The sequence below is a fragment of the Streptopelia decaocto genome, assembly GCF_964273445.1.
Source record: "Streptopelia decaocto genome assembly, chromosome: 5".
In the NCBI taxonomy this organism is placed as follows: Eukaryota; Metazoa; Chordata; class Aves; order Columbiformes; family Columbidae; genus Streptopelia; species Streptopelia decaocto.
The window spans coordinates 68,638,570-68,663,528 of record NC_138659.1 but is presented as its reverse complement, the minus strand read 5'-3'; the positions used below and the strand labels follow the sequence as shown (position 1 = coordinate 68,663,528).

At 41.9% G+C, this 24,959-nt stretch overlaps 1 protein-coding gene across 1 annotated transcript in view; it reads left to right on the top strand.

Annotated features, from left to right (window-relative positions):
• Window positions 1-6,905: 6,905 nt before the first annotated feature.
• Window positions 6,906-24,959, top strand: part of CHST15 (carbohydrate sulfotransferase 15) — a 45,454-nt gene continuing 27,400 nt past the window's right edge. Inside the window, exon 1 of the mRNA XM_082053359.1 lies at window positions 6,906-6,987. The gene's annotated coding sequence lies outside the window, so the exon portion shown is untranslated. The remainder of the gene's footprint in view (window positions 6,988-24,959) is intronic.

Here is a 24,959-nt window from a genome sequence, read left to right as displayed (position 1 = left end):
TGTATGAGAAAAAGAATGCAAAGCTGAATAAATCTCAAGGGAATACGTTTAGGTTGTAAAAATACAGAGATAGTATCGTAATATCTCAAAGTGCTCTTGGAATATATGGTGAGTCATGAGCGCCGTATATTAAATGGTCAACGCTTATTCAACAAAAGCAATTTTTCATGCGAGACCACAGGAGTCACAGGAATTGGCTTTGCACCAAACTGCCTGATTCAGCAAGATATTCCCAGTGTGCAGAAGCTTTGCTGTTATGTTTCAGCTTTTAGGTACTGGAGAGAGGATGTAACCAGCACTAGGAGAAACTAAGGGATTCCTTACAGGTTCAAGTATGGTGGTGTTCTAACTATGGGAATAGAAAAAAGATACACATTAAGAATAGATTATATATGTATGAAATTCATCCCTCCCTTAACTATTTCTTCAGCTTGTATGATGGAGACTGACTTCTATCTCTCTGTTTTCTACCACCTCTGGTATTCTTCTCAAAGCCAAAATTCTGTAGTAACTACAATAGTCATTACAAATTATAATATAAAGAAGCGTTTATCAGTGTTTATCATTGCAGGTGGACTGGGAGAATCATTGCAAATTCAAATGATTTTGTAACAAAGTCTGAGTTAGCAAAAAAAAAGGCAGAAAGAAAGGAATATTCGTTTTTTCTGAAATTAGCAGAAAGAATAACTCTTGGAGAAAACACTTTACGTCAGCAAAGAGGTATGTGATTTATCTTTGTAATAATGTTTTTCGTAACTTTGAAGGTAAAGACAGTTGATCTATCTTGATGTTTTTCATACAACATCCAGCAAGTTAAATGACTTTATTTGCATATCTAAACCAAAGGCTAATCTAGCATAAGTGTGCTTGGGAATTCATCTCTTTGCAGCTGTACAGGGTCAGGACCCATCCTCTGGTCCAGAGGGAAAGGAGCATGTCATGGCCATCTCTTCTTTTAAAAGCAGGCTGACCTCATGCGTTGACCTCATCGGTGACATCCTACCTATGGGAACAGTCACTGACTGAGCCAGGTATCATCTGAGCCAAAACTGAGTGCGCAAAAGCGTGGCAGAGTGAGACCCCATAGCTGCACTCCAGATTTTGTCCCTCCTACCCCAACAGTGGCCAGGTAGCAACTTCTCATCAGGTTTGAGGGACACTCGTGTCCCCCTTGGGTCCCCTATCATATAGGGTTTGCTCTTTATACATTAATTTCTACTGCAACAAATGACAAGTCCATATGGTAAGCACTTATCCCATGAGCTCAACATTAACAAATCAGCCTTGATACTTGAAATATTTATACATTATAGCTAAAAAGGACAGTTATTTTTTTTGTTCAGCAATATGAGGTGTTTGTCCAGAATGTAAATAATTCACAAGGAGAGATTCATATGGGAAGGCACATCCATGCACATATATTAAATATATATTTGCTTCATGCCACAATCTGTGGTTTGTTTCAACTCTGAAGCCTCTGCTGAAGTCTGCGGTTTGCAAGGGACTTCAAGGTTAGGCACGAATGAGTAGCAACAGATGGGAAAGAGGAAAGATTAGAGTATGCAGGGGAAAGAGATTATAAAATACAGTTAATCTGTTTTTTCTTGAGGTCAAAATTAGTGAAGGAAATAAGGCACACACATAATCCAAGTTCTCATAAAACACATCCCTGATCAAATTTTAAATGTTTCATTTTGAATTCAGGAGCTGGAGGAAAGGCAATAAATGACATGAAAGTTAAAACTCTGGGCAGTGGAGTGCACACAATGTGGCCCAGTGACCTACAATTCCCTACCAGTGGCTCAGTGATGATATATATTAACATGCATAATAGATCTGGAGAGTGACAGTTAAAATATATGACACAGAGGGGAAAAGGAAAAGATTATTCTGTAGCAGAAATGCAATGGCTCCAAGGCTAACGCTCTTCCCTCCTAATTCACAAGAGCAATAGGAAACAACAGGATTGTTCATTTGGGAGAGGAGAAGCCAGAAGCAAAGTTCCCATTGGCTTCAGACGCAACGACCCATGTCTTTAATCAGGAGCCACACGCAATGGTGACAGAGAAGCCACCTGATCGTTTTAGCAGAGACCTGAGATATCTTAGGGCATCTTTACCCATTTACTCTGCTTTTTAGCTATCACAAACCCTTTAATCAAAGCTCATGATGTGTTACAGATTTCTAAAGACTTAAAAAAATTTTTTTTAATTAAAGCAAATAATTTATATAAGAGCCTGAACCAACCTAATGTCAAGCTCCTTGGCTGCTGGCTCACCTAGTTTTACTGTTGCTGTGATGAGCCCTTGGTTGGTGTTATGGAACCATGGAACAGTTTTGGTTGGAAAGGACCTACCAAGCTCATCCATTCCAACCCTTGCCATGAACAGGGCCACCTTCACCAGCTCAGGTTGCTCAGAGCCCCGTCCAGCCTGGCCTGGGATGTCTCCAGGGATGGTTCATCCACCACCTCTCTGGCCAACCTGGGCCAGGCTCTCACCACCCTCAGGGGCAACAATTTCTTTCTCATGTCTAACCTGAATCTCCCCTCTTTTGGTTTAATACCAGCACCCCTTGTCCTGTCATAACATGCCCTTCTGTCCATCCCCATCCTTCTTATAGGCTCCTTTTAAGTACTGAAAGGACACGTATCTAAGAGTTACAGGAGGAGCAGCGTGAAACCCTCCAGCCATCGGCACATCTGAGCTATTTCTGGTACCAATTTGAACCCATCTCCATTTACCTTCTCAATCGTAACTCCTTATGCATATTATAGAGAATCCCAGTGCTGTGCATGCAGCAGGTTCAAAAGCTTTCCCTGCCCTTGAAGTCACACACACGTATTTCCAAAAGCAGCAGGATTCACCCAGCTTCAAGCCTTCTTGTTGCATGTGGTGCCGCAAAAGCATTATGGTAATTCTGAGCGCTGAACCATTTAAAACCTATTTTAATTGATTCGCAGCTACTTCGTGATTCCAGCATATTGTTAAATCAGTGGCAGATAAAAGTAGCAGGAGGTAACTTCTTTTGTATTGCTGCAGGGAGAGCACACCTAAAATAAGGCATTAAATTCTGGGTACCTCATTGCCAGAGAGATGCAGACAAATTGGAAAAAATTCGTAGAAGAGCAATAAAAATGATTAAGGGTCTGAAGAGACTGAGTTATGAGTGAAGATTAAAGGAACTTAATATGTATCGCTCGGCTAAATGATGACTAAGAGGGAAATTATACCCTTCAACAAGTACTTGGAGGGCATAAATATTACAAATAAAAAGGAATTCTTTAGGGTGCTGAAGGACATACAGCTTGAGATAAAAGGATGGCATTAGGCAAAAGGAACCTGTCTCCGGACATATGTCGTTAAAATCTTACAGGCCATTTCTGGGAAACCAAATTGTGATACATTTATCTAATCTTTTCTCAGTAATAATTTTTGCCCATTCTAGGAAAAAAGGCATTGTCTTCAACTAAAGACTGAGCAAGAACTCTTAGATGCAGTCCAGGGATGTGCACACCAAGAAGAATAATTCCCAATCCAAGTTGGGAAAACAGCAAAAAAGAATTCTGAGTATTTGAAGGTTGATATACCCTTTACCGAGAGCCAAAGGATGTATAAGATATGAAATTAGCGATCTGTATTTTAGGACTGTGCCTTGTTGCCAGGATACCATGGGGAAAATAAAAGTAACAATGCATTTCTTTAAAACATAACATCCCATTCATTTCAGTGAGAATCGTACCAATATTTAAAAGAGAGGACAGACCACTACGAAGAATAAATCCTTCTGCTGTTTTCTCATAGCACCAACTTACAGCTCAGAACCCAGTTGGAAGAAGAGAGAAAATACTCTTCTCCATGGGAGCTGAGGAGCTGTGGCTGCATGTACCAACCCCAGTTTGTGTTAGGAAGTAACTGAGTGTGCAACAGGATGGAACGTCTGCGTGAAACTGGGCTTTGCTGCGCCTCCGCTCAGCAGAGCGGCTCGGCGGCAGAGCCGTGTAAGTCCTAAAACTGTGAAGTACAACATACATATCACCTTGTGGTTTTTCAGACTTACTGCATGGAAACTCCACAGCTGAATTTAGAGGTCCCCACCCAGTAAATTATTTGCTTCCCGTTCCAGTTACCCCTTTGCTTTTCTGACCAAAGGGGGAATCCTGTAGCTTCTCGCTCAAGCAGCTCTCTTGGGGAGCTCAGCACGTCCATTTGCTCCTCGCAGCTTGTGGCAGAAGGGTGACAGAGACATTTTGGGGAAGTTTTTTGTCTTTTCCTGTCACAACCCACATCCGTTTCTGGGGAGATTACGATTTGACGTAAGGGTATCGGTTTCTGCTGGTGCCCTGTAGCAACATCCCTTGAGCAGAGCTTTGGGAAGCGGCGCCTGGTGACGGGAGGTCATGGGAAAAGGGCTCCCCAAAAACAGCAGGAGAGGGAAGCAAAAGTTTCCCGAGTGCTTGCGGGCAATGAACTTCCCCTGGTTTTTGGATTTGGGAGAGAAGAAGCAAAAAAGCAGAAACATCTGCCTTTCTGACCCCTCTTCATGAGAATAACCAAAAGATGCTGAAGCTGTAGCAGGCACACAGAGGAAGAGCAGGCTGTGACCGCGGATTAGCATCCCATTACAGCGGTGCTCTGAGGACACAATCTGATTTGTTTATCCCAGACTTAAATCTGGCTATAAATGCACAGTTCTGCTGCTGTCAAACCCAGCCACTGGACCTCTTTGCCGGGATTCTGCCCCAAACTACCGTTGGTAGCAATTCCCCTGTGTGAAATAAATCACCTTTAAAATTCACACGCTTGCACTATGAGTTATGTGCCTGCTTTCCAACACTACTAAAGGACCCTCCCATCTTTTTTACCAGATAAGCAGAGCTAAGAAACGTGCACAAACTTGTTTTAAAAGGAAGATGATCCCCTACATATTGCAGAGTAAGTACGGCAATCAGCAGAAATTGTTTACAGAGGTGAAGGTCAGGAGCTTTCATTTTATGAAAACAAATCTAGTTTGAGACAGTTCTACTATAATTCCTATAATGAAATCTCTTCATTTCTTCCCTCTCTGAACATCCTGAGCCATGAGAATTAAAGTCCAGTCTTAATTTTTAGATTTTTTAGATTATTTACTCTGACTGTTCTTTTTCTGACTGTCCTTGTTCACGGTAACACAATCAGTTCCTGTGCCATAAAATATTGTATTTCACTCCCCATCTTACTGGTTTATGTTGAAGATAGCTCCTAAGTGTCCGTGAGATGGGTAGACACAACCTTTATGGAGTGCCTGGAATTTGGTCTACTGTGTGTAGATACCACCAAGATACTCCAGCGGATGGTTGGTGAGGAATAGCAAGAACAGAGACTTCCCCAGGGAATGAAGATCTTGTTTTCATGAGAGCTTCATCCATTTTGTTTTTTTTTTTCAAAAATACATAAAAAGGAAGGGAGTATAATTATGAAGAAATCTGGCTGAACATAATTGCTATTCAGAGCATCCCAGGAGGCCTAAAAAGGCCTTGTAGTGCAGCATGTTTAACCCAGACCAGGAACACTGAATATGCGTGAATATTTTATAAATCACAGGATTCAGCTAGTCAGGTGTTTTATTCTGTGAGTTTTTCTTAAACAAAGGATTAGGTGAGAAACAGATGTCACCTAAACAGAGGTACATTATGCTGTAGGAAACTTGCATGTTTTTAAAGTTGGCCTCTTATTTATATGGTCTTACAGGTGTATAATCACCCATTTGAAATCCTTAAGCTGTTTGGCTCCCAATCATAGCTGTGTAATCTGGAAGCTTCTGTTTTGCACTTTACTATTAAGTTACATATGGTTTTGCTTCAAAACAGATTCCCACAAATTTGTGTAAGTTTCAGATGCTTCTGAAAGTTACAACCAAAGGTGGACTTGATCACAAAAGGAAACACTAAAACACAGTATTCCCTGTTCTTTTATATTTAGCTAATGCTTCATCACCCCAGCTTCTTAGAAATAATGTTGCTAAATATTAAGCATGCAGATTTAAGCCCAACAGTGGGCTCGCTTAGTGTAAGGAGGGAAACAGGCGGAGCTTTCCTCCTCCAGCGTGCGCACACAAACCTTGGCCAGCTGCAGGCACTCACAGCTGCACAATCACTTCTGATACCATTAGCTTTGCAAGCGCTGCATTAAACTTTCATGTGAAACTGTGTGCGCTGTGTCACAGGACATATATGCATATATCACATGGCTCACTTAATAAGCAGACTATACGTTTACAAATACATTATATTTATGTATACATGGTAGGATTCTCTTGGTTAAGAATGAACTGATTGAGGCGAAGATTTTGGCTTCTTAGCCAATGTTTGTGCTGCTGCTGTTTCAAAACTGGACCACAGCAGCGTGTCTGCGAGCTACGCAGCACGAAAGTCTGACTGACTCAAGCGATGGAGACCTGGCAGCGTCTGAGCCATGTGTCTCCTCGGGGTGACCTCTGACTGCCCCCACCACAATTTGGGATGCTGGTTTTGGGATGCTGCTTGCTTGGCACAGCTCGAATTCCTGCGGGATCGCTTGGGAAAGGCCCATCTCCATCCCAAAGCAACCCCAGCCCGCAGCTGGTGCTGCCGGGACCGGCGACCTGCGGGGGTGATACCCGGCGGGACCCCCGCATCCCTCCCCACCGGAGCCGCGGGGGGGCTCCACGCCCCTTCCCCCGCCGAACCGAGCCGAGCAGCCAAGCGGCTCTGCCAAATCCCCCCCCAAACCCTCCCGGGGGAGCCGCTGGGGACCCCCCGCCCCCGAGGAGCCGGCGGGGCCGAGCCGAACGGCAGCACGCCGCCTCCCGGGCTGCGCAGCGCGGCCGGGGAGCGGCGCGGGGCTGCTCCCTCCCTCTCTCCTCCTTCTTCCTCCTCCTCCTCCGCCCCCCCAGCAGGGCAGAGCCGGCGGAGGCGGCGGGCGCGGATGGGCGGACGAGCGGGCGCGGAGCGGAGCGGAGCCGGCGGAGGTCGGTGCGGCGGGAGGGAGGGCGCCGCGGGGTTGGGGTCCCCAGGCTGCTGCTCCCCAAGTTTGTAGGCGGTGGGACTTTGCGGGAAGTTGGGCAGGCAGCCGGCACCAGCGGGCGGTGCGGCTCGGCACGGCGGAGCGGAGCAGAGCCCTGGGGGGCACGGTGCTCTAAACCCCCCCGCCCAGAGCAGCCGGCTCTGGAGGTGCGGGGACACCTCCGGCTGCTCCCCAGCCTGAGTCCATTGTGAAGCCTGACGGTGCCTTCCCAGCAAAAGCGGGGTCGGCAGTGTCCCCTGCACCGCAGCGGGTCCAGGGGGTGCGGGCTGGAGCACCCCCCGGTGTAGCATCCCCCGGTGCTTCGCAGCAGAGTGAGCGGGGGGGACACACTTGTTTAAAACGTGCCCCTGAACAGGTTAGTGCTCCGGGGAGGACGGAACGATGACAAAGATAATGCAATTTGCTGTCGTCTCGCCGGGCAGATCCTGCTGCCTGCCGGGGAGCCGCTCGGTCCCTAATTTGCGCTGTTTTACGGTGGTTGGGGAGAGAAGACACTTGTGAAGCTGTTTTTTCTTTTTTTCCCTGAAAGATTAATTTAATTCCGGCAGCGCATCCTACCTCGAATTAAGCCGTGGATGGATGTTGCCATTCACTGATGCATATTTTTAGGTGAAGAGGGGTATTTCTTGAATGCAAGCTGTGGGCTGTTAAAAATAGCTTCACGGCGTGCTTTTGCTGAGAATGCAGTCAAGGTTCAGGGATGGGTTATTATGGTTAGAGTCTGTTAAGCAACGATTCACCAGCTGAACTTTGGTAGTGTCTTTTTTTCGTGCTGCTTCATTATAATACTACAGCCATACTCTGCAGTGAATTGACTTTCTCAGACACCACTAGATTTGTATGTTAATAGGATAGGATAGTATTGCTAGGATGGTGTATCTAAACACCTACCAAACTTTTAGATATGCACATGTATTTTTTTTATATAGTTCTGTGGTCTAAAGGCATCTTCATATTGATTTGCTTGCATGTGACATAAGAATGGTTTCACTTCTTGAATTGTTAGCCAGACCAAAAAAATCATTATCACGTCCCATAGAACAAACGTGCGCCTTTTGTATTTTGTGTCTAAAAAAAGCAGCTTAGCCAGCTGAGCGGATTACAGCTTAAAATTCAAAAGTTTGCTGGAACTGTTGGTCAAGAGTAAATATTTTTAAGGTTTAACTGAAAATCATATGCGCTCGTTTGCGTAAACAAACACCCAATTGAACAGCACAGCACTTGATACTGACTGGGGACTACTTGATTTTTGGCAAAAAGGGAAATTTCCATCAATAAGAGGTCACAACATGTATATGAGGTATACATATGTTTTTACATCTATGCTATTTATATACATTGATATATGTATTTTATATACAGACAGACACTGTATATACACTCCATACTGATGGAATAGTTGTCTTGAAGCTTTTTTTCTTTGCCAGTGATTGAAGTGTTTTCACACATCTCTTGCCCTGAGAGCTTCTCTGCTGCTGCTGGTGCCATTTCACTCTTGGGCATGGAGTCAAAGGATTCATCTGGCTCGTCACATGCCAAAAGAAAGAAAATCAATTTGAATGCAGAAAAGAGGAAACCAGTTGTATGAAGATTTAGTAGTGAAACTACCTTTTTTTTTTTTTTTTTTTTTTTTTTTTAAAGAAAAAGGTACTTAAATCCTGGGTCTGTTAAGTGCAGTCATCACGCAGTTCTGAAATCAATAACAAAATAGATTTATGGTTCAGGTTTTGTAATAGGAGGACTAATCACAAATTCAGAGTGTTTTATTTGGTGGTTGGTAACAGGAACATGATGAAACAGTGGAGATTTAAATGACAAAACACTTAATTCCACTAATGCAATGGAAGACAGTAATGGATTTTGTCTTCTTTGCTAAACTAAAAGTAGATATCTGAAAACTGAATAAATGAGAAGGTTGAAGCAGACTCTTGTATTTGGATTATTATTTCATATGATTGAAGTGGAAGGATGAAGTTATATAATCCACTAGCAGCATCAGCAAGGAGGGGATTATGTTGGCATAATCATAGAGATGCAAATAAGATACTGCTTATATTTTAACGTTATTTTAAGCAACTTGTGGCAGGAACTCTGTGAGAACCAGGCATTTCAGTGGGCAAAGATTGTTTGTAGCCCAGGTGATTTCAATGTTAGCACATATGTTTTTAAAGATGGACTGTGTCTCAATACTAAAGTATCTCTCAAAAGTATTTTTTTAGTATTTAAGATCAAGTTATTAGGTGGGTGACAGCAAAATCTTCTGAAGTTCATGATGTATTGCTGACCATGATACTATGAACTCCCCAATGAGGATTTCTTATCAAATTCCTCTGCTGACTAGAAAGGGAATCCTTTTTATTATTATTAACTGTTTTTCCTATGCTGAGTGCTTCCTCATATGTTCATAGGAGCAAATTTTAAGATGTCATAACTCAGTGTTGTGTTACTATTATACTCTGTGTTTTTAACGTTGTTCTGATATACTGTTCTCTAGAGATAAGCCAGCAGCAGAGTCCTGATCTTGCCTAAATGATGTATTGATTGAGGAAGTTAGAGCATCCAACTGTGTTTCTCTTTTGGTGCAGATACATCACTTGGGTGAAGAGACCCATGACTTCAACAGGTGCCAGTTCACTCCCTCTCCCTCCTAGGTCTTAATTACACTTACAGTTACTGTATCCTTAAAGGCTGTAAAACCCACAATCTCAGTAAATCCCAGATTCTGAGGAAATGTGTGGTGACATCATTCAGTGCTGCTCTGGATACTCGAGCGATGTGAATCCCCCCATTTCTGACGTCCTCTAGAGTTTGCAGGAGCTGTACCCTGGTTTGAACTGGACGTCTTAATTGCTGTTGTCAGGCTTCAATTCTTCCCTTAACCCACCTATTTTCCTCTGTACCTCACACAGTGAGGGATAACTCTGAATTCCCACCATACTCCTTGGCTGGAGTGAAATTGCTCAGCTGGAAGAATCCAAAGTGCTGTGGAAAAACAAGGTAGATTTCCAATAAGAGAGCTTTCTTAAAATTAGTTTTTAAAATTTTTTTCTGCTTTCCCCCACAAATTAGTACTTCTTATTTATTTATGGTTTTCAGTGAAGTGCACTGTTTTTCTTACCGATGAAGTGCGGTGCCAGATTTGGAGTCTAAATACTGCTATTCACATGACGGGAACAGGATCTGTAAGCTCCTACAAATTCTTATCTCAAAGCAACCTGAATTATACCAATCTCTCCACTTATACTGCAATTTCATTACAATTAACTAGATACATATAGCCCTGTTGACCCATTCCCTTAAAAATATGTAGAGCCGTCTATGTATCGAACAGAAAGTGTGTTGTACAGTCACACTGGCTGTTTGTCCCTGTGACCTTTTCATTTGTGTTTCCTGGGCTGAAAGATACGATCACAATTCCGTCCTGGTTGCTCAATTTGATTTTTACATGCGAGGGAGACACGAAAGCTACTGAGGAGCGGCAGGCGCGTTGCAATGGGAGCTCTGTAATCCTCTGATTACACAGCTGTGCCTGACACACCACTAAACAGCACTTTAGGGGCAAGCAGTTAATGCTGCTTTGCCATGGAATATTTATCAATTTATGTTACACCTGGTTTCCAGCAGCTCTTGAACGTTGCTTGTAAGCACTAGTCTTAAGGAGCGTGGCATCCTCTGTAACAGGAGATGACCAGGTGATGCACGTGATACTTTGTGAAGAAGAAAAATGATGTCCACGTGGGTGCCAGCGGCTGTTGGCAATGACAAGGCAGCTGTGGTGGTGATGAGAGACCAGATGTGACGGTGAATGTGAACAGGAATGGTCCATGCCAGGCTCTGTCCCAATGCTGTCCCTCTGTCCTGTTGCAGCAGTCATGGACCCACCAGCCCCAGCCCATCACCCTGCTTCTTCCCATTCCCAGATCCAGCTTCTTGAAATTCCCACAATAACCTGAACAGGCTGAAACACGGGTTTTCAAAATCTCTAAAGTGGCAAGCCTGCTGCTTTCCTTATGAACTTGCCAAAAACGAGGTAGGACACATAAGCTAACCCAGCTCCTGAAATATTTTTGGAGCTCCTGATGCAACAAGCCTTCATCCTTTGGATTGCAGAAAGCAGCCAAAGCCCCTGAAGCAATGTGGATGGTGGAGAGCACTTGGCTGCCAAGGCGCCCGCCTTCTGTGTAATGGGTTTCCTTTAAAATGAACTTATTCATGTGGAGAAATGTTGTGATGGAAAGGTAGGGAAGTGCCACAGGCCTTGGAAATTCATGCAAAGGTGGAAGTGAAAAGCAAGAAAGATTTCAGATCTGATATGGTGTCCACAGTCTGGAGAAGACAAGACACTAAAATTCCTTGACAAAAACTCCTGGAAACATCTGGGCAGCCCCAGCCTGGGCTTTCAATACAAACTCTGAAAGCAATCTGAAATACAGGAGTCAGGGTAGGTCCTAGGGCTGTAGACCCCTAAACTGTGCACCTTTGGTATAATTCTGTTTTTTCCTTAAAGAGCAGCAAGTTCGTTCAGTGCTCTTGCTTGGCAGGGTTGCAGAATAGGGATCTAATGGTTCACTACTTCCTAAAATTTACAGTTACTGTGTTATAAATATGCTTCTATATACCAAGAGCTACTAAATACATACTTTTTATTCTAAAATGTATTGTGCTGTCATTTGGACTCATGAAATATGCACATTTTAAAAATAAGCATGGATTTTTTATGCCGACTGTCTAGGTTATTCCTCCCCGTGAAGTGCACACCGTACAAGGTGCAAACCTGTACCTAAATAGCAAAATACTCAAACTGACATTTTTAATTTGCTTCATGCCTTACAGTGGGGAAAGAGATGTTTCACAAGGAGATATTTTTCCTGTAAAGAACCTTGATGTTCAGTGTGGGTGAATGTACCCTGCTATCTTACCATCAAATTAGAAAAACTGATGAGATTGAAAAAGACTTTTTCACCATTATTTTTTGTTTAATATATTGGTGCATGGTTTAAATCTGCCAAGTTTAAGTTATACCTAGGAACTCCTCAGGATTATGTGGAATAGAGGGAAGGACATTTCTTTCAAATAACAGCAGTCACTGTGTTACAGGTGAGTTTTAACCGGGAAGAACTCTGAGATCAAACAAAAAGAGTGAAGATAAAATGTGAGGTTCAAAGATGTAGCGAGAAAAGAAGATAAGACTGCTTTGAAAAAAAATGCGAACTTTTGTAAGGCACATAGGAAAAATAATAGAGATTTATCTGCAACATGTGTACTTAGGAGATGGAAGAAGCCTGGTAGACGGTGGTGTTGAAAGAGTGCAATGAAAGTGGGCAGCACTTTAGATGTGAGTTTACAATATTGGATGATTTCAGATGACTGAAGATGATGATGTCCTTATATGTTCTTCATGCCTAGTTTAAGTTCAGGTCTCGGAGCACTGTGCGGGGAAAAAAACCCACTTAACTGAAGTGCTTTAGATCTGGCATCAAATTAGTAGTGAGATACCAACAAGTAGGAGAGAACTCAGGAAAAAGCGCAATAGAAATCAGGATTCTGGAAGGTTTTGCACATGGTTTGAAGAAGATTTAAGAACCTGGTGTTAACCTTGCTGTGCCTACACTAAGATATAATGGCCTATGAGTGCCAGAATTTATTAATCCGAAGAAGGAGAAGGATTCTGTTTGACTGGTGCAGACAGGAGGTTTGACTTTAGCTGGAAATTGGAGGAAATGGAGGAGGAAATTTAATAGATTATTAGGAGTGTATATCACCTAATGAGATGGGTTTGCCTGCAGGGCCAACTCTTCACAGGGGAGCTTCATCTACTGAAAAATCTTTAACGGGTCTTAAAAACAAGACTTTTTTGGACATCTGTCAAATGCCTTATCTAATATTCCTTTCCAGCCTCTGCAATTTTGGCTACTTGGTAGTTGAGAAATTTGTCTTCCAACTGAGATACATAGATATTAAATAGATAATGTTAAGTAGATATCTTTAATGTTAATTAAGTTATATGGAAAATGAATTGGAAACTTGTGGATTTTCAAGGAACACTCTGCAAGCTCAGCTTTTCATAGATGTATTTCACCACGTTAGGCTGGTGGTTGTGCTTCTCTTCCAGCTTCAGTCACTGGTCAGTGCATGTGTAGGGCTACTGCTGCACAATTCGTAGAATCACAGGATGGTTTGCATTAAAGGGACCTTCCCAGCTCCCCCAGTGCCCCCCCTGCCATGAGCAGGGACATCTTCAGCAGCTCAGGTTGCTCAGAGCCCCGTCCAGCCTGGCCTGGGATGTCTCCAGGGGTGGTTCATCCACCACCTCTCTGACCAACCTGGGCCAGGCTCTCACCACCCTCATGATACAAAATTTCCTCTGGTGCTGCTGGTTGTTTCCTTCAAGACAGTGGCCTGAGGAAATTTCCTGGAGCCATTTCTGGAAGGGACTTTGGATGCTGCTTTGTGGAAGTGGGAGAGGAGCAGGTTGCGTGTGTACATTGGGTGTTGGGCCCGTGCAGAGCTGATGCCAGTTCAGGTCCCCGAAGGAACGTGGGTTCACTCTGTGAGGTTGTGCTTCAGGCTCAGGGACTCTTTGCTGCTTTTCTGGCTCCCTGGAGCTCTGACCTGGGGTAACACTGTGATATCTGGGTCATAACTACATCTCTTGCAAGTGCAGATGTCGGAGAAAAAGGCTGAGTGAAAACACTCCTGTTCAATAAAGGTTACCAGTAGCAATTAGAACACAAGATACATGGTTGTCTCTTCATTTAAAGAGACAAAAACACGTTCTTGAGCAATTCAGCATTGAATATTACAGCTTTATGCCCTGAGCAACTCATCGGAGCCATTCAAAAACTAAATAATTTAGATGAAAAATTTCATAAATTATAGAGCTATGGAAACAGTTTCTCAGGTTGAGGATTAACTTGCCTGAGGAACAGATAAGGATAAATCAGAATGAAACCACTATCGCTCTTGACATTTAGTATTAGAATTACTTTGCAAAGCTATTTATACCAGCTTTAAAACAGTTTCAACAAGAAATGAGATGTGAGAGGTGAACAGAAGGGAACAGAGGAACCAAAGCTCATTCCTGTCATTATAGGAAGGAGGAAAAATTCATTTGTCTAACATCAGGCTATTTTAAATAGTGAAGTGTTCAACTCTTCAGAGAAGATTTTTGAACATTGCCGAGGAGATCCGCAAAATTAAAAATACACAGCATAGTAAAATGAAACACATATTGGTATCCATGGAAATCCCACGTGGATTTCTCTTGCATTAGGGTACATCAAGTGTAATTCAGCTCTTGGTTTCCACTGGTGTAAGTGGGACCAGAATTGAAGACACTGAAAATGTTTTGAGTTTGTTCTGGGGAAGTTGAGAGTCCTCTGCTTGATGAATTGTGTGGCTGTAGAGGTGAGGCTGGTAAAACTTAGCAGTGGTCTGCTGGAATGCAGTTCTACCTTAATTCCCCACTACATTTTTATTTATTTACTTATTTAAAAAAAAAAACAACTAACCAAATGACCTCAAAAGCAACAACAACATGCCCAACCCCCCCCAACAAAACCCAAACAAAAGCCCCCACAAAACCAGATATCAGTAACTCTTTGGGTAAAATATCCTTCTCTATACAGCTTCAAATCACCCACTGTTATTTTCTGCATACAGCTTTAAAAATTGAATATTCCTGTTGTTTGATATCAGAGTTACGATGTTGCAATAGCTCATTTTGGTGTAATACATGGGAATACATAAAAAGTGTCTGCTGAGTTTTGATAGCTTTTTCTTTTAATGGTACTCATTAAGTGGGTGTAGTAATCTATCCAGTTTTCCAATTATTTATCTTGCTGTAGTAGTATATTGGATAATATAAAAGTGTACTATGTAATATAAAAGTGTACTATGAAAATACAGGTAAGCATGTAACAGTGATTTTTGTTGGACTATTACAATTCATAGATTCTCAGGCTTTTAAGTATTAGAAAATGAATGGAAACTCCATGACAATGTGTATTTGTGCATTAAAAATACTTGTCTGTTACTGAGACAAGAACATCCCAACCCTAATCATTAAAAATGTTACGCCGCAGCATTTCAGCAGCTTTCTTTGTGCATTTTTAAAGACAACAACTAATTCTGAAATAGCAAATATCATTAAGTCGCATTTAACAAAAAAAATGGAGGGTTTCAAATTAGGTAATATAAATGCTGTGTTCATTCCAAACAACTATTCTCGGGATGAACCTCTGGCTTCATTAAAGTCAGTGAAATGTCTTCCTGCTGACTTCAGCATGCCAGGATTTTAAAAAATAAATTGAAATGGGATCTTAAAAAGTTTTCTTCTTGATGAATTACCGGAGCTAAAGTCGTTCAGCTGTACTTTTCTGTGCATGTGTTCTTTAGTTCAGCCAGGAAGTCTTAAGGTGAAGATAATGTCTGGTGGGGACGAGGGTATGCGAGAAGGAAACAATATTTCTCCTTGAAATAATATATCAGTAGTTGTGGTGTCCCAGAGGTCCCCTTTTATTGAGATGCTGCAGACATGTGCTAAGGGAAGCTGGCCGTGCAGGTGGGCATTCCTCTTGAGGATATTTAGGCCTTAAAAGTAATGAAAAGCTCCAAAGTCTAACTCTTTATTTAAAGTATTGCGTTACTGCATTGTGTGGATAGGAGTTTGACCAGACTTTTGCATCAAGTGCAGCATTCAGGCATGGGTTTAGCGTCATTTTTAGTTTTGTCCTTTTGGCATCAAGGATTTTTATGCAGCAATTGAATAGGAGGAAGGAATTAATTTGATTTAGCGATGTCAAACTGCAAATGAAGTTCCTCCTAGCACATCCTTCAAAGAATGCTCAATGGCACTGCATTTAGCCTGCCATCCGCTTTATTTTTGCAGGGATATTTTTGAACTTCCTCTGCTGATAAATATTTAGAGTCTGTTTATATTTCATTTGATTTCTGTTAGATAGTGCTTACAGATTTTTTTTTTTTTCCCATAAATACTTATTACTGAAGAAATTGGTGTTGCAAGCCTTGAAATTGCAGTGGTAGCAATTTGTAATTTCAGCCGTGGCTGACTGACAGTATATTTATTAATTGTCCAAGAGAGGCTTATAGCTTTCTAAAAGAGAACTTTATTTTGGGCTATAGGAGTTAGAAGGGGAGCTGTAATTGCTTTATGTCTGGAGTGCAGATTTAGGTGCAGGAGGTCTGGATGGATTAGATGTGGCCATCGAGGATCAATAAGGTATGAACAGTGGAAAGGCTGTTTTCTGTTTGTAAAAGGACGCTGCTAAGCTCAGAATGGAAATCGCAGCTATTTCTTTTTTTTTTTTTCCTTAATTAAAATCTAATGAAAAACAATTCGGAGAAAGCTGAGTTGATATTAATTACCTTGAGCACTTGAAGGATTTAATTTGCAAAATTCTGTGCAGCCTTTTCTTGCAATCTGGTTCTATATGATTGTCACCGGTGTCGCCCAGCCAAACCTCAGTGCAGTTTTGCTACGCCTTGCTAATTCCTTTTTGGAGTCATGTTTTTCCTGATGTGACTGTGGCAATCCCACTTTAATTAGATAACAGCAGTTGTCACCATGCATAAGGATCACGATGTCTAGGGGTCTCGGAAGTATCTGTGTCAAAATAAATAAATAAAACATCTAAGAAGCTTTACCAAGGAGCAGAAAACTTAAAAATCGAATCGGTTAGCAGCACTGAAATCACAGAATCACAGAATGTCAGGGATTGGAAGGGATCTTGAAAGCTCATCCAGTGCAATCCCCCCATGGAGCAGGAACACCCAGATGAGGTTACACAGGAAGGTGTCCAGGCGGGTTGGAATGTCTGCAGAGAAGGAGACTCCACAACCTCCCTGGGCAGCCTGGGCCAGGCTCTGACACCCTCACCATGAAGAAGTTTCTTCTCAAATTTAAATGGAACCTCCTGTGTTCCAGTTTGAATCCATTACCCCTTGTCCTATCATTGGTTGTCACTGAGAAGAGCCTGGCTCCATCCTCCTGACACTCCCCCTTTACATATTTATAACCATGAATGAGGTCACCCCTCAGTCTCCTCTTGTCCAGCTCCAGAGCCCCAGCTCCCTCAGCCTTTCCTCACACGGGAGATGCTCCACTCCCTGCAGCATCTTGGTGGCTGCGCTGGACTCTCTCCAGCAGTTCCCTGTCCTGCTGGAACTGAGGGGCCACAACTGGACACAAGATTCCAGGTGTGGTCTCCCCAGGGCAGAGCAGAGGGGCAGGAGAACCTCTCTGACCTACTGACCACCCCCTTCTAACCCACCCCAGGTCCCATTGGCTTCCTGGCCACAAGGGCCCAGTGCTGGCTCATGGTCACCCTGCTGTCCCCCAGGAACCCCAGGTCCCTTTCCCCTACACTGCAATGCGTTACCTTATTATATTGGAGCCTATAGCCACCAGATGTCACTCATTTGGTGCACAGCGGTGCTGGGGAGAAATACACCCTTGGTGTGTAAAAGATAAAAAAGTAACAACTTGCTATAAGTGGCTTTGTTTCTGTTTGTATTCAGAATTGGCAACTATCTTCCTTGATAAATATTTTCATCTTAAAACAGATTGTATATATTTGTTTCTCACAAATAAGCTAGACTTGCATTTTTTATGAGCCTTAAATGTCAGCAGTGACATTTTGAAATTCAGTCTTTAAGAAAATAATTAATAGGCTTACTAAGTATTAAAAAAGATGAAAGTACATTTTATGAGAAGGACAGTTTTATTATTATGAACTGCACTATCATTAGAGACATTTTAACCAGTGGCTTAAATATATATTCGTCTTCAGCTGAGTTGAAAGCAATGAGATGAGTCTTAAAGTCATGCAGGACTGAAAGCAAAGTGGAAGAATGTATAGAGAGGGGAAGGACCACTTCTAAAATTAAACAGAGTATAGACTTATAGAATGATGCAGTTAATCCTCAGGTCTTCAAGGCTTCAAAGAAAAGTGTAAATAAAATGGATGGATGGATGGATGGATAGAAGGGGATATATCTCTAAAGTGGAAAGGAGCACGTGGTACCCAATGCAAAGCTATTTTTCCCAACCCAAATGAGCAGGAACAGTGTCAGCGAGCAGGGTGAGATGAGTAATTGCTCGTTTGCACTGGCTTGTGATCTGGGTCTTGGTGTTCAATGGTGTTTTTTCCTCCCATTACCAGAGATGCTAAACTGACAGGTGCAGACCCTCTTCATGCTCCATGGTCACCTTCTGCTCAGTTATTTTTTGGTCTGTACCCAAAGGCAGCACTGTTAGAAAGGGGAAATTTCATTTTCTGGACTTGAAGCAGAAAGACTGAAAACTGAGTGATTTCTGGAAGGGTAATGATTACTGGTTTTGTGTTTGTTTTTTCTTTTTTTCCCCCCTCTGGTACCTCTATTGTGTGCTTTTACATTTTAAATGTGCCTTCTACCTCAGCTTTCAGTTTAGGATGGAGTCACACTCGCTCTATGGATCTCATGCAGGTTGGAGGACGTAAATCCATCACTTTGAGTGAATGATGTGAGGGCTGCTCTCCAAACCGTTTTCCTTTTGAATCCTCAGGAGCAGCTGTTTTGAAAGACTACCTACCTTCATTTCTCATCTGTGGTGACAAATGTACTCTAGTGTGGCATTCACTAACTGCAGGCAAAGTCTATGGCACAGACTTTTTTTCCCACCTTTTCTTCTATGCTTGAGCAAAAGTAGAGGTGAGCAAACCACTCCTTAAGTAATAGAAATGGGGTGATCTAGTGTTTTAGCAGCTGGTATGAAACCAATTATATTAATGAGGGCTCCAGTTGTTTATGAGACTGACGGTTTCACTTTCCTGCTATAGGTCTTGCACCCTTGGTCCTGAAAATGTCACCTGCCAGTGTTGGCCCTGGTAAGACCTGATACGGCTCTGGGATGGGGAGTGTGATGGCAGCTTAGGAGAGCCTGAAAAAATTACCTTCTGTATCTTTTGAGCTTATGGAAGGACTGATATTCACGCCATTTAATAGGGTTAACAGGGGAAATTCAAAGTCAATGCTGTCTGCCTTAGACGATTTATTTAGAAATTGGATTGCTGGTGATTTTCTATTGTGTACAACACATACCTGAATTTTGTTCAAAGTCCCTCAATCCCCATGTAATGGGATTCTGGATGATGTTAGGAGATCTAGATTTTTCTTGGATTTCTACCTTTTTATGCCATATGGTAGTATAGGTAACACATGTCAGTACTCTGTCATTTTGTCATTCACAATTTGAAAAGCGCCTTTGAAAAGCACTCTGACACCTGCCATTGCTATTCACTCCAAGAAAGTGAGTTCAGTCCATGCCCCAAGGGTTTGATGCACATGGACATTAAAATCTGAGATTCCCCCGAGTCTGCTGTGTTTGGCACAAATGTTTGCAACTGAAACCAGTTTTTCAGGCTGGACAGAAGCTTCTATATAAGAAGATTAATGAAATAATATATATATATATATATATATAGTATTTAAAAGTTCATGTTTGGAGAGTACATTTTGTCTGTTCTAGATCAGCTTTGCTGGCATAGCTTAGCCCTGTAACCTTTAGGAGGAAAAGTAAGAATAACTTCAAAGTCAAGTGTTCACATGTAAAGGAAGAAAAAACATATAATTGTAAGGTTTTATTATGATTTGCTATTGTTATCAAAGTCTGATTTATAACACTGAGCCAGGCAATAAAAAAACTGAGGTCTATTATCAGCACGTAATTTATTTTTTCACTTAATGAGAACTGTGAAATTTTCTGAGTTTACAGATTATTCTGAAATCTGCAGTCACCTTGATTATAAATGTTTTGAATACCGAAGGCATTTTTCAGGATTTAAACATGCAAGAAAGTTGTAAATTAAATTAAATGGTCCGTAGTGAGGACCTGGGATGAATGGTTTTCTAGCATGCCTAATTTCTCCATGTATTGGTGAAGTAAGCGCTATAAAAGCAGAAGGACTGACTCAGTTATTCACACAGTAGGTTTCATTTTTGTCCACTGGAAAGAGTTTGTCCATCAGGGCCAAAGAGCTGATGCCTGTTCACGTTCCTTGTTGGCTCTGTGTGGTTTGAAGCCCTATTCCAGCTGTGGGACCTGCTGTATTGAAGCACCTTGGAGATGCCGAAGGGGATTGTCACAGTGGAAATGCCAACTCCCCCTTGAAAGCAAAAGCAAAGAGAGGAATTCATGGAACAATTGTGTCGCCAAAGGGTAGGAGGGTTTCCATAGGGAGAGCACCACAGCAATTCATCATTTAAAAAAGCAACCAAAATAACCAATTTGGCTGCCAGCCTCATTGGCCAGACTCTCACATCTGGGTGATGAGGCTGTTGCATTGATGTTGGGGCTATTTCTGTTGAAGAAGGTGGGATTGGGGCAGCTTTGCTCTTCTGGTACCTCCACCGCAGAGGACACAATGCAGGGTAGAGGTGTCATGGTGTCCAAAACTGCTCCCACCAGCCGCTGAGTCGTATTCCTGAAGCTTTGATGGAAGACATGGCATTTTGTGGCACTTCATTGCATGTTTTTCTCTTTAGATGTGGACGTGGAGTAATCTTTGTAGAAGATGGTGATTGATAATAGCTTTTTGTGCAAATGTTGTGTTTTGTTAACAGCATACTTGAGGGTGGAAGGCATTAAATGAAACTGAGACACAACTTCATAAAAATTATTGATAGACCAGGTCTGGATTTGAGTCACTAAAAGAACCATCTTTATTTTTGCATAGTCTGTGCTGCAGACATAGGTTAAGGAAATTGTAGTTTATTTCAGAAAAAGAATATCCCTTCCAAATGCATCTGTATGCTCTTGATGCCATCTTAGTCTCCTGCATGTCTGAGAGCTTAGACTGCATCAACAGCATAAACCAAGTTATTACATTAATCTCGTGAAATCAAAGATTCATGTCTCTGACTCAAGGTTGTGTAAACACTGTTGGCAACAGACAAATTTAAGAGGAAATTCATTTGAATATGTGGGAGGTATTTTTGCTGGAGATGGTTTTTGGTTAGATACGTTAATTCTGCTAAAGGTGGAGTTTACAGATCCTTGCAAAGTATTTTGTGAGGCATATTCTGGAGATATTTTGAGTTCTCTGCAAAGTTTTATAATGTTAATGCTCTATGACATTTTTTTCTGCATCAGAAACTAAGCTTTTGGGGTTATTAACAGTCTTGTATCTGTTCTTGAAAAGCTGGCTGCCAACCGCACTTGATGGAACTTGTGTCACTTCAGATTCCTTCTGTGAATTGCTTCAGTAAATGGTTTATTTCGAGTGGAACCTGAGCTCCAGAACTAGTGCTGCTCTGATTTCAGCTGCAAAGCCCTAAAGCCACTCCATGCCCTCCTCCATTTGTTGAGAACCAACTATATTAATAAGCAGTGCTGTTTAAAAATACAATCTCACTTTACCTCCCTCTATTCACCTTTGAGTTGTGCCCTGCTGCCCCCAGGAACACGGGGATTTTTTGGCAGTGAGAGCTTTTGGGCAGAGAAGAGCATTTGAGAACAGTTGCTCAACATTCTTCCTTAAAACTGTCCTCTGGGGGCTCAGGAGACGGTCTGTCCCACAGAGCAAGTGAGAGGAGCATCCCAACCCCAGACATAAAATTGTAGAATCACAGAATAGTTTGGCTTGGAACGGTTCTTCAAAGGTCATCTAGTCCAACCCCCCTGCCATGAGCATCCCTGTAGAGCACCCAAGAGGTGTTCATGTAGGAGTCCATGAGGACTAACCTGTGAATAGGATATTTATGCCATCTGGGAGCTCCATCAAAAGTGGGATTTCTTCTTTTTTTTTTTTTTTTTTCCCCCAAGTCTTATGAGGAGCAGCTGAGGGAACTGGGTCTATTCAGCCTGGAGAACAGGAGCTGAGGGGAGACCTTCTGATCTCTGAACTGCCTGAAAGGAGCTTGGAGCATGGAGGGGTTGGTCTCTTCTCCCGAGTAACAAGTGATAGGACAAGAGGAAATGGCCTCAAGTTGCACCAGGTGTCATGGTTGAGATGCACAAACGACAACCAGGGGAGGTTTAGATTAGATATTAGGAAAAAATTCTTCATGGAAAGGGTTGTTGGGCATTGGAACAGGCTGCCCAGGGCAATGGTGGAGTCACCATCCCTGGAGGGGTTTGAAAGGTGTTTAGATGAAGTTCTCAGGGACATGGTTTAGTGCCAGAGTTGGGTTGTGGTTGGACTCGATGATCCTGAGGGTCTCTTCCAACTGATATGATTCTATGATTCTATGAATTTCTCAGTGCAAAGCCTGAAAAAGTGAGTTTTGACCCCTCTGCAGTTTAAGCAGAGGAAGAGTGGAAGGTTGGTTTGGGACACTCTCCCTACAACAGAAGTTAACTAATTAACATCTCCATTGGAAAAAAAAAGAAATCTTTTCCAGAGCTTGCCTGGGATCGCCTCTGTACCACAAATAAAGACCATCTAGTTTGCTTTGCTAAATATTGCCTTTATGTTGCAGAAAATGTTGCAGAAGAGACAGGGTGTGAGGGAGCACAGACCAGATTTTTCTTGGGCTATTCATCACTATGCAGATTTTTTTTTCCTGGTTTCTTTCCATGGACCTTCAGTAAAGTTTGTTCTCTGATCTTTATCTTGTTTGTTTACAATCTGCAGTCCAGCTAAATGCAACGTAAAGCATGAAAAGGTATTTGTGGTTGTGTTCTTTCCAAGTGGAAAACAAATATACTGAGGCCAAACAGGGACAGAACCTGCAGGATACACAGTCAAGTGAAGGGAGTCAGCGACTCAGTGGCTGAGGAACAGATTTATCTTATTATTGTTTTGGATATTGCAGTATTTACTTACTATGTCCCATACACAGCATGGCTTTTTGTTCTTGTTGTTACTGTTGTAAATGGGGGTCTTTGCGCAGTTCCAGGATGCCCAGGCTAGAGTTTACTATGTTATAAAAATTGTATTGAGAGCTGTGTTTTGTAGAGAGGCTGGTGAAAGGATGAAACGTGTTCTCTTTCATGTAATAGTGGAAATCAGAATGAAGATATTGGAATTTCTTTGAAGCTTGTGATAGAAGTGGTATTCTTTAGCCGTAGTGATCTGAAAATAGGAGAGGACAATAATGAGTGTTTAATCCATCATTAAATGGCATTCGGTTCCACATCACGTATGTGCTCTGCCTATAAAGATATATGTTGTTATCAACAGAAAACAGAGCATAGCCACACAGAAACTTCTTCAGAATGATGGTATCTTGTAAGCTGGTTAGTAAAATATATTGCGCTTTTGTGCGGTTAAAGAGCATGTGATATAGATGAGTGATGGAGTTTAAGCCTTCGATGAAACACTCATGAATAATGGTAGGAGACTTTGGAAGCAAATGTTGCTTGACTTATGCAGAATAAACACCTTCTTAAGATGCTGAAAGCAATATAATATACTCCATCAGAAAGCTTTTGCGTAATTACCTGTAGCCACAAGTTACCTGCAAGAATTGTATCTGGTGATACTGTGTTACTCTTGAGATAACTAATCTGCAATTTCTTGAGAATATTTAGACCTTTTTGGGTTCTCCACTGGACTTTGAACTCCGAACCTGCTTAACTTTGGTACAAGCGTGTTGTTCTTTGGTACTTTAATGGTCTGAGATTTATCTGCTGTGTTGTTGCTTAAAGAATTAAAGTTGTTGAACAATTATAAAAGTTACTACTAAGCTTGGAACACTTTTTTTTTTTAAGCAAAGACACAGTTGTGATTTGGCATCAATTAATAGTTTTTGTTGACTAATTTGTGTTTGAATTGACAAGAAACTTTAATGACAGACTCAAATACTGAGTTTGTCTTTTCAGGATGCAGCTGTGTATTTTTCCTTTCACCCACTCAGCACTAGATGGAAGATGAAATGCCCTATTCATGAAAAAGTACTTACATGGTACTTATGTACAGATGAGACATGTTTTTCCATCCATTTTAATGCATGTCTCATGGAGAAGGTACCTTCTATGAGTCATCATAAAAAATTTCAGATGACTGTGTTAAGATACTGAAGTTTATGGAGAAAATTTGGTTTGGAGGTGGAGGAAAATCCCTTCTCAGTCACTAAAAATCAAATGAGCAGCTGTTATCGTGTATGTCACCCTAGAATAGTCACAACAATATCGTGTTTAAAACAATGTTAAGTATCACATGGACCGATCGACTTCAGAGACTGCTCATTTATGAAGCGTGAAGGTATATCAAATGAATCCTAGCAGATACCATTTGTTTGCATTATTGCGTGCAAAAACATTTTACCATACCATGAGATAAACAGGCACTAAGGGCATCACTTTACGCATATTCTATTTATTCCATATAATGTTATTCATCCCTCAAAAGCAGCATTAAATTAGCAGCTGATCCCTCACAACCCACAAGATTTAGCAGTTCACACTGTGTACCCCTTGCAAAGTGGCAATAAGTATTAGATTTCAGACGGTGGGAAGAATATGTTTCTCACTTTAAATCGACTTGAGGTAGCAGCTGCTAAAATCAAGTAAAATCAAATGTGTATAAAGAACAAGATGGTAATGAGAGTAACATAACTGTGAATGCCCACTATTTTGCTGTGTGCCGAGGCTTAAAATGCTTGGCAGGACTGTTGGAAATAGTCTCAGAACATTTTTCTCCCACGTGCCAGTTCTGGACCAGTAATCAATGCAAGAGACAAAGACCCTTGTTTAAAATAACTCTTCATCACTGAAGGATATTTTTTCCTGCAAATTCAACTGCGCTGCACTAGCTCTCCATCTCTCCCTCAAATAAGAGTCAGCTGGCACTCTGAATGGCAAGATCTATTTTTCTTCAGCACAACGAGGCTCTGCTGTTCGTCTCACCCAGCCTTAGAGGTGTGGATGGCAGATGCCTAAATCTCAGGCAGTCACTCGAACTTTATGTGGCA